Below are 10763 nucleotides of genomic sequence, written 5' to 3'. Positions count from 1 at the left end.
GCTTCATAAACTATGGAATATTGTGTGAAAGCAAGTTATGATTTTAAGAATTAATCATTACCAATATTAAGGGAGGCAGTATGCATGGGCTTCAGAGATAGGCCGCTTGAGTTTGAATCCTGGCTTTGCCACTTACTAGGGTTATGACCTTGGGTCTGTAACCTCTTGTGCCTCCATTTCCCCATTTGTAAAATGGGTACAATATCAGCCTGGCCCTCAGAGTGAACTTGTAAGAATTAAACTCACTTAGAAAAACTCCTGGAACATGTGAAGTACTGAATAAACATTAACTCTTCACCTATCTGTGTATCTGCGTGTTCTGGGCTGTTTTACTGTCTCTTGAGAGAATAATACTAGGGAAGCAGGGCTCACTTTGTGGTTCTGGACTGAGCCCTTTATTTCATCTCACTTATTCTTCGCAATATTGGTGTGCCATTATTATATGTGTTGTGTTTGTGTGTATATTAGTCGCTCAGTCGTGTCCAACTCTTTGTGACCCCATAGACTGTAGCTGCCAGGTTTCTCTGTCCATATAATTTTCCAGGCAAGAATACTGGAGTGGGTCACCATTCTCTTCTCCAGGAGATCTTTTCAACCCAGGGATTGAACCCAGGTCTCCAACATTTCAGGCGGATTCTTTACCATCTGAGCCACCAAGGAAGCCCTATATGTGCTACCCAGATTTTTAAAACAGACTCAAGTGCAGAGGTGAACCCAAGGAGGGCACATAGTAAATGAGACGAGGGCCTGGAGTTTCTGCCTGGTCTGGCTCTGATCTGAAGCCTGGTTACTTACCTCTCGGGCCTATGCCCTCTGCGTGGCCCACCCAGAGCAATGGGAAAGGTTCTGAGTGATCCCTCCTCACCTTGCCCCGACCACTCGGTTCTAGAGAACTAAGCCCTGGAACTGATTTGCTACATAATGCAAGCAGGCTGCTTATTGTAACCTCTCTGGGTCTCAGCTTCTTCATCTTTCCACTGGAAACAATAAGCCCCCAAACTCTGTCCTGCAGTCAGAGGTATGACAGGAGAGATATCAGGCCGTGGATAAGAAGGCAGTTGCAAACTGTGAAGTGCAGGGGCTCAAGCATAGGATTGTTTGGGAAGTTTTTTTTAAATACCCCAGTATGCCAGGCCAGTGCCCGTGGGAGCAAAGTTCATAGCTGCCTACTGCCTCTGGGTGTGAGAGCTGCAGAAGACTCTCAGACACCAGCCTTCCCTCTGTCTCTTCCTCCCTCTTTTGGAGGTGGGGAAATGGTCCAGACTGCTCAGTGATAGCTCACACAGCCACCCTCCCTGCTCCCTGACATCCTGCCCGTCATGTCCCTACGGCAGGAAGTGAAAGCCTCTGCCTGCGGGCTAACAGGAAGAGGCCAGGATGTACTAGCCAATCCCTGACCACCCTGGACACCACCCTCCCAGTTAACCCCTGAGCTGGTCCCAAATTCCCACCCTCAGATGGCAGCTGGGAATGAGACGTCGTCTCTTGCTCTGGCACCTCCATGATGGCTTTTGCAAGCCTTTTCTTCTCTCTGAGCCTCACATTCCCTCTGTGTAAAACAGGGACGTCTCTTATTCCTGGATTAACTCCAAACATCCGGGAACTTCTATGGAGCTCGAACATGACCAGTGTTCTGAATGCCACTCAAAACAACAAACCATCTCTGTATTCTCTGCAGTCCCTGCCCAGGACCATGAACATGTCAGGTGCTTAGTACAAGTCAGTGGAAAGTGTTAAGTGTTAGTTGCTCAGTTGTATCTAACTCTTTGTGACCCCATGGACTGTAGCCCACCAGGCTCTTCTGTCCATGGAATTCTCCAGGCAATAATACTGGAATGGGTAGCCATTCCCTTCTCCAGGGGGTCTTCCCAACCCAGGGATGGAACCCCTATCTTCTAGACGGTCTCCTACATTGGCAGGTAGATTCTTTACCATCTGAGCCACCAGGGAAGCCCAAAGACAGGTGGACCTAGGTTCAAATGTGTATGACCTTGAACAGATAGTTTCTCTCTTGGAGCCCTAGAATCTCATGCATCAAAAGCAGAATAATGATACTTGCCTCAGGAGGCTGCTGCAGGAATTAAATGGGATCAGAAGCATACAATGGTAACACTTAATAATAAAGCTGCTTGTGAATCAAAGAAGAGGCAGTAAAACAAAGTCTGTGCCCTGAAGACTTGACAGTCTTGGCAAATAGAATTCACCTCTTTTGAGGCACCTCCAATTGATTGGCAGGGGCTGCCCTGGAGTGCTGATTATAAAAACCAAACCTCCCAGTGGAAAGGGGATTGCCAAGGGATGGTGAGTGGGTGGGTGGAGGATGTGGCAGCCAGTGAATATGCTGACCCTTGATCTAGTGAGAAAGAAAGACAGGCAAAGAACTCTGACTCGAGGCAAGCAGCTTGTTTGGGGAAAGCAGAATCGAGAGCCATTCACCAAGCCTGTGGCAAACGAACCGGGGTTTGAAGGGAAGCAGGATTTGAAGGGCGTGTGTACAGGAAGGTCACTCCAGGCGGAAGGAATGGTGTGAACAAACAGTCAGTGCCTGAGACGTGATGCTTTGAGCTGCTAAGAATAGACTATCCGATCAAAGGTGGCTTATACATAAAGAACATTTATCATCTCCCAAGACAAAGCCCAATGATAAGTGATTTCAGGGCTGGTTAATTGAGCAGCTCAAGAATGATATCAAGTGGGAGGGGAGTTTAGGGGAGTTGAACTGTGGTGTTGGAGAAGACTCTTGAGAGTCCCTTGGACTGCAAGGAGATCCAACCAGTCCATTCTGAAGGAGATCAGCCCTGGGATTTCTTTGGAAGGAATGATGCTAAAGCTGAAACTCCAGTACTTTGGCCACCTCATGCGAAGAGTTGACTCATTGGAAAAGACTCTGATGCTGGGAGGGATTGGGGGCAGGAGGAGAAGGGGAAGACAGAGGATGAGATGGCTGGATGGCATCACCGACTCGATGGACGTGAGTCTGAGTGAACTCCGGGAGTTGGTGATGGACAGGGAGGCCTGGCGTGCTGCAATTCATGGGGTCGCAAAGAGTGAGACACAAGTGAGTGACTGATCTGATCTGATCTGGGTATAAATATACTATGGCTGAGTCCCTTCACTCTTCACCTGAAACTATCACAACATTGTTTGTTAATCAGCTATACCCCAATACAAAATTTAAAAAAACAATTTTTTTTTTAAAAGAAAAGATCAGGCTTAAGAGAGGAAAAAGTAAAATACCATTAACACCAAACCATTGAGAGAGAAACTCTACCAGGAACGTACACAGCCTCGGAACTCACTTTGAAAAGGCAGTACACATTATTTCTAAATGGGTTTTTTAAATCCCTTCTCCGGTTTAGTGTTTGTATTACTTTATATAATTAAAAGATTTCCTCATGCGAAAAAAGAAAAAAAAAAGAATGGCATCAAGTTTCTTACATCTTCTGCTTTGTTGGTGTTACAGGCTGAATTCTGTCCCTCCCACATTTGTATGTTGAAGCCGTAACACCCGGTACCCCAAGGGTGGCTGTTTGGGGAGATAAGGCTTTTAAAGAGGTGATTAAGTTGAAATGAGGCCACAGTGTGGGTTCTAATCTAATCTGACTGGTGTCCTTATAAGAAGAGGAAATTTGAAGACACAGATACCAGGGGCGCATATACACAGAGGAAAGGCCCCTGAGGACGCGGTGAGAATGCTGCCATCTGCAAGCCAAGGGGAGAGCTTCAGAAGAAATCAGTCCTGCTGACAGCTTGATGTTGGACTTCTAGTCTCCAGAACTGTGAAAAAATAAGTTTCTGTTAAATTGCCCAGTCTATCGTGTTTTGTTACGGGAATCCTAGCAAACTAGCACAGCTGGAGACAGGGTAGCAATACAGACATCACACTCTTCATCATTATTCTGGTTTTGATGCTATCAATGATTGAGGAGGCCTTCTTTCTGTTGAGAAGGAAACCTTTCCCAGAGATTCTTCAAAAGACTCCCCTTAGAAGTCCAGGGGTCAGATGTATTAGCCAAGATATATTTCTGCTGTCATGAAGACCCCCAAACAGTGGCTTAAAGATGATAGAAGTTGATCCCTTCCATCACATAAGCAGTCTAGGTAAGGTATGGCAGATCCATGTGTCCAGGACCCAGGGGCTTCCTGTCTCGCTGCTCCACCATTCTAGGATTTTGCTCTCAACTTCAAGCTGCCAGTAGGAAGGGTAAACTGAGCTAGAGGAGAGCACAGCTCCTCCCTCTTAGGGGGATGACCTGGAAGTAGCACAGTTCTACTGCTCATAACCCATTGGCTGGAACTTGTTTCCATGGCAACAACTAATTGCAAAGGAGGCTGGGAAATACAGTCCTCTGCTCTACAGTGGCCATGTGCTCAGCTAAAAAGCCCTTTATAGAGAAAAGGGTGCATGGATACTGGGGACATACAGCAGACTCTGCCTCACTGAATTGGTCACATGCCCCTGCCCCCACCAATCCTCAATCAGGGGAATTATCTTGGACCAGTGGTTCTCAAACTTGGGTGTGCATCAGAATCACCTGGAAGGCTTATAAAAAAAGTGCTGCTCCTCATCCCCACACTGGCTGATTCAGCAGGTCTGGGGTGGGCTCTGAGAATCAGCATTTCTAACAAATTTCCTGGTGATGCTGGTCTGGGGTCCACACTTTGAGATTTCTGTCTTAGGCCAATTCAATCGTGACTTGCATCCTGAGGCCAGGGAGAGGCTCTATGCCCTGAGCACTTGGGCTGTGGGCTCCTAGGAAATGGGGCTGTACCTGAGACCATGGTGAGAAAAGCCGTTGGATGACACCCAAGAGAGGCTCATAGAAACAGGAAGGTGGAGGTTTGGAGAAGCTATAAGACTGTGAAGCTATGAGGGCCAGGTATGATAATGTTGGAGACAAGGATCAAGAGATATTTTGGGTCTGGTTATGAAAAGTCAGCATCAGGCAAGGGGTTTGATCTTACCTAAAGAAAGTCACCAGCTATCTGGCAGTACAAGAATTGAATCATTAGCCAATGCAGTCACTGACCTTTAATACACCCTGAAACGAGGTTAGGAATGAGGTACTCTATGCTCTGGGAAAACTGGCAAAACAGACTTTAAGATAGTTAGATATTTTCAGGCGAAATTTTTATGAATTTGGATTCTTGCATCTTCTCATACTTAGAAAAACACTAAGACCATTAACTAAGATATCTGTTCCTTAAGTCTAGCGGCAACATTCCACAGAGTTGTGTACTTGGTTGCGCATATCCTCCCAATGCCAAAATCACAGATATACTAACCCCCAACCCTACCTCTTCGGACAGTTTCTCAGAGCTAGCTAAGGGGCTGTCTCCTGGGCTATAGTCCTCAAAAAGATGCTGAATAAACTCGACTCACAGCTTTTGCCTTGGACATTTTTTCAAAGTTGGCAATCTTTATCCTGAAGGCCCTGGGGAGCCACAGGAGATTAAAAAGTCAGGAAATGTCATAATCAGATTGGAGGGAGAAGGCATTAAAGCAGTGTCCTCAAAGAGAGGTTCTCAGACCCCCTTGCACCAGATCTGCTGGAGAGCCTTTAAAATTCATATTCCCAGGCATGCTCTATCCACCCTCCAATCATGGAGATGGAACTCTGCATTTTATTTATTTTTTATAATAATTTTAATTGCAAACTTCCCCCCATATTCCTTTTTATTTATTTATTTTTGGCTGCACCGAGTCATCATTGCTGTGCCTGGGCTTTCTCTGGAAGCGGTCTGTGGGCTTCTCGCTGAGGTGGCTTCTCTTGTGGAGCACTGGCTCGAGCTTGGATTCAGTAGTTGTGGTGCACCGGATTAGCTGCCCCGCAGCATGTGGGATCTTTCGGGACCAGGGATCAAACCTGTGTCCTGGAGCACAAAAGAAGTCCAGAAATCTGCATTTTAAATAATCCCCCTCTACTCCAAGCATTTTAAGGTTTGAGAACCACTGGATTAGAGGGTGGAAACACTGGAGGTAAGCAGATCATTTAAGGGCAATACCTTCTAGAATGTAAGCTCCATGAGGGGAGTGATCATGACTGTTTTATATCTTTCTTATTCACTGTGTCTAGAAGAGTGCCTGGAACATAGTAGGTACACAATAAACATTTATTTTAGTGGCATCAGGAACTTCAGTCTAGGTCCTGACTTTGTCCATGGACTCATCCTGTTGCCTCTAGCAAGTCTGTCCCCAGTCTCTTTTTCCCCTTATCTGTAAAATGGGGAGTTTGGTCCCACCCACCATTCTGGATGTATGGATGTGAGAGTTGGACTATAAAGAAAGCTGAGTGCCAAAGAATTGATGCTTTTGAACTGCGGTGTTGGAGAAGACTCTTGAGAGTCCCTTGAACTGCAAGGAGATCCAACCAGTCCATCCTAAAGGAAATCAGTCCTGAATATTCATTGGAAGGACTGATGCTGAAGCTGAAACCGCAATACTTTGGCCACCTGATGCAAAGAACTGACTCATTTGAAAAGACCCTGATGTTGGGAAAGATTGAAGGTAGGAGGAGAAGGGGATGACAGAGGATGAGATGGTTGGGTGTCATCACCAACTCAATGGACATGAGTTTGAGTAAACTCCGGGAGTTGGCAATGGACAGGGAGGCCTGGTGTCCTGCAGTCCATGGGGTCACAAAGAGTTAGACTCGACTGAGCAACTGAACTGAACTGAGCCATTCTGGTTGAGTGATTGAGGCTTTGTCAAAGCAACAGGGAGCTTTGTGGACTGCCACCAAGTGCCTCTGTCTCTTAACAGAGCCCCAGGAGCCACAGGGGATGTGGCAGAGGGTATCTTTCCTCCCCGCACCCTCCTTCCTCATCTCCTTTCTCTGGCCCAGAATAGCCAAAACAATAGGACACAAACAGCACGTACTGAAATGACTTTTAATATCTCATGTCGCAGCAAAATTAAAAATATACAAAAAGTTTGTGGTGTACAAAAGAGTCTCAGTACAGAAGTCCCAGCTTGGGGTCCCCTCCCCCTCCTGGGGGAAGGGCAGAAGGGTGAGTGGGGTCCAGGACTGAGGATGGCACAGATGTAGTAAATACCAGGAGGTGGGACTGGAATGGGAAGCACAAGTGGGTAAGGGTTGGGGGCCGATTAGGAGGGGCAGAAAGAACTTGGAGGGGAGAATCGCCCGGAATTGTGCTGAAGGAGGGAACTCAGCCCCTCAGGCATGGCTAGTGGTTCCTGGAGTTGGCAAAGAAATGGGAGGGGAGGCATCAGGGCTGGGGTGTTCGGATGGGACCTCAAAGAACCTGGGTTCTGGTCTTACCCTGCTATAAACTCACTGTCTGACCTTTCCTCTGGCCGTGTCTTCCGGGGCTTCTCCTTTGGTAAAACAGATGCTGGATGAACAAGCCACTAATTCCTAACTTGGGGTCCCAGAGGCAGAAATGAGGGCCCACAAATGCTCTTGTGTATTGTATATTAAACATGCCAACAGAAGGCAGATATTCCTCCCACCTTTAAGCCCTAAAAGCTAACTCAAGGCTGTGGAAGCATTTATCTGCATTCAGAAGCTCAGCTTGAGTTCATTTAATGTGGGAAAATTATTCTTCAAGAAGTGAGGCTCGTTTGGGGGGGGCGGGCGGGGTGGATCTCTCGAACTGTAGGATCCTAAGGGGTGAAAATAATAAAGAGGGCTCTGGGAATCATTTGAGTCCCTTCCAGCTAGTTTATGACTGGTTTAAAAAAAACAGTGGATTTGGGGGGCTGTTCAGATAGGGTCCCTCCAAGTTTGATTATTTAGCCCAGTGGAGACAGGTCTGTTTTGGATTCTGGGATTGGGGGAAAAGGGAGATGGAAGAACATCCTTTTTCTACCTGGTGCCATTCTCACTCACTTTGTCTCAAGCTACCCACCACTCTGGAATTATTGCAGGTGCTCCAGGGCCCCCATCCCTTCAGCCTGGCCTGGGGGTGCCCTTACAATGATTGTGCATAGAATAAAGGCCAGGATTGCTGGGAAGAAGGCAGCCCGCTTCTTGCTGGGAGAAGGGAAGGGTAAAGGAGGCAGGGCACAGCAGGACTCTGCCCCTCTCCTCTGCACTCCCTGTTGTGGGGGAGCGGGGTGGGGGGTGGCGGGGGGAAGGTTTCTACTTCCAGGAACCAGGCCATCCCTAGATCAGGACTTCCTTTCCCACTTCCACAACTTCCTGTCTTCCTCCCCCACCTCTACCTGTAGCAACTAAGAACTGGGAATGTCCTAGCCCCTCCCCAACCAGAAGGGCACATCAGCCCAGCCCCAGGGTCTCAGAAGCCCCTCTGGCTGGGAAGTGGCATCACCGGCCCCAACTCCACTGCTGCCCATATGGCTTGGCACTCACTGTAATCTTTCATTGAGATATCATGAAGCACAGAAGTACAGAAACAGATAGCTCCTCTGCCTGCAGGCCTTACCTGGGAGGGGGCCATCCTCAGGGTGCCTGTCGAAGAGTGGCATGGCCCAGCCCAGGATGGGGGCAGTTGGCTCCTGGCCTTCAGTCCTCTCTGCCTATACCCGAACTCTCTCTCAACCCAGAGCACTTTCTTCCTAACTGGGGGCCCCAAACTAGAGAAGACCCTGGGTTTTACATTGCCCCTCTCAGGCTGTGGAGGGGCCTGTAGCCCTTATTGGTAGATAGTTCCCAAACCAGGGACCTCACAGATGCCCAGACTTCCCTGGCCTTTTCAGCTGAGAGGGCACGGGGCCTGCTCTCACGTGGCTAAGCCATGGGGGTTTAGGGTTGGACTAGAAAAGTCTCAAAGGAGTTTCCAGACTCTTCAGGGCTTCCCAGAACCATATCAACATTTTGAACCAGGTTTCAAAGTGCTGGCCCATGGGTCAAATAAAAGTGTTTCAATTGGCCAGGACTGGATTTTTCAAAATTCTGAATTTTAGTTGCTATAGGCAGGGCCTGCACTCTTTGGTTTCCCAGAGTCCTAGGCATGCTTTACTGTCCATCGCCTCTACATCTCTTCTTTTCATTAATGGGAGGGATTTGAATTTGCATCCCATGCACTCCTACCCCAGAAATCTTCTCCCCACTGCCTGAGGTTTCTATGAATTCTCAGTCCGGGTGATCTCCAAGGGAAGGGACTTGTGGGACTTTAGCCCTTAGGAGGGCACTGGGGCTGCCAGGCAAGACCTTCCCTGGACACTCCTAGTCCTGCTGGCCCTGATCCTGAGACCTGGACCAGGGCTTGCTCTCCCTGCCCTCTGCTTTCTTTAACTCTCATGGGTGACATGTCTCTGCAGGACACAGGTGTAGCAGGGAGCTAGCTGGAGGTAAAGGAGATTTGGGGGAGACAGGAGGATGAGACAGATGAAAGGAGAAGACCAAGAAAAACTTCCTTGTTGGGGAGCCCCCTGCAATGGAGGGATGGAGGTCTCTGTGCTGTCCAACCGGGGTGATAGTCACAAGGCACATGGTACATCAGTGCGTGGGGGTGTGATGAGGGGGTGTGCTGCCTGGAGAGGTTTGGGGAGCACAGTCAGCAGCCTGGGGCATCAGTTCCAGACACCTGGGAGCTAGAAGTCTGCCCTGGGAAGGGAGACATGGTCTCCTAGGGGTTGAGATACTGAGGGCAAGGCAGGGCCCGGCATATTTGATACCTAGGGCATCCTGTTCTCCTCTATCCCTGACAAAATTAAGATGGACCCAACTTGGTTGGATAGCATCACCGACTCAATGGACATGAATTTTAGCAAACTCTGGGAGACAGTGAAGGACAGGGAAGCCTGGGGTGCTGCAGTCCATGGGGTCGCAAAGAGTCGGACATGATGTGGCAACTGAACAACGACTACCTCTCATCCCCAGGAAAAAACTAACTCTACCATAGGACTTCCTGTGTGGTCTTGGGCAAGTCCCTGGTGCTCTCCGGGCTTCCGTTTCCTTTCTAGTAGATGTGGAGGATAGGTGGCTTAGGGGACCCTAAAGTCCCCTCTGGGCTGTGGTTCTCACTGCAAGCACCCTCTAGAGGTTCTGGGAAGGACTGAGTCAGGCTAGGGTGGAGGACAGGGAATGGGGAGCGGGAGGCAAGGACCCAGGGTGTCCACTTCTGGCAAGGAAGAGAGACTGGCTGAGGTAGACTGTGTCACATAAAGGAAAATAAAACAGCTCGAATGGGATGGTGCCCCTTCTGCACCGACTCCTCCAACCCAATGAAACCAGCAGACCAGCAGGGACGAGATGAAGTAGGCGACAGGTCAGCAGAGAGAGGGACCCCAGGCCTGGGAGGGATGGGGTGCTGAGCTCCTAGGTATGGAGGGAGGGGGGAGTCCAAAAGAGGCCTTTCCGAGGATGAGAAGCAAAAGGTGCCTGCAGCCCCCTCCTTTGGGCCCTTTGACTATGACGGCTTCTGATGCTCAGACATCCTTGGAAGCAAATGCCTTTAAGGGAAGATTTTGTAGGATTAAGATGATGTGGGGATAGGGGTGGAGTAAGATCCAAAAATGAGAGCCTGCAGCACGAGTCAGCTCTGCCTGCTTGTCTCTACTCTGGTTCTCTGGGCAGCTCCTGGAGCCGTCAGCTCCCAGAGAGGGTCGTTTAAACTTTTCTTTCTAGAATGCTGGGGAATGGGGCAGCCAGATGGACCATTCCAGGACATCGGGGAGTAAGGTAACTTGCCAAGGCTCACCCTCATATCTCCTCTCTGAGGGGACATGTTTCTTCCTCTGTAAGATGGATTGATAACACCTCTGTTGTCAGGATGTTGCCAGCAGGGAGGAGTCAAAGTGAAACAGTCCAGGGTGAAAACTCCTGGCGCAGACA

Source organism: Bubalus kerabau, chromosome 13 (assembly GCF_029407905.1).
Source record: "Bubalus kerabau isolate K-KA32 ecotype Philippines breed swamp buffalo chromosome 13, PCC_UOA_SB_1v2, whole genome shotgun sequence".
NCBI classification, from domain to species: domain Eukaryota; kingdom Metazoa; phylum Chordata; class Mammalia; order Artiodactyla; family Bovidae; genus Bubalus; species Bubalus kerabau.
The sequence above is the reverse complement of the archived record's forward strand: the minus strand, read 5'-3'. Positions refer to the sequence as shown.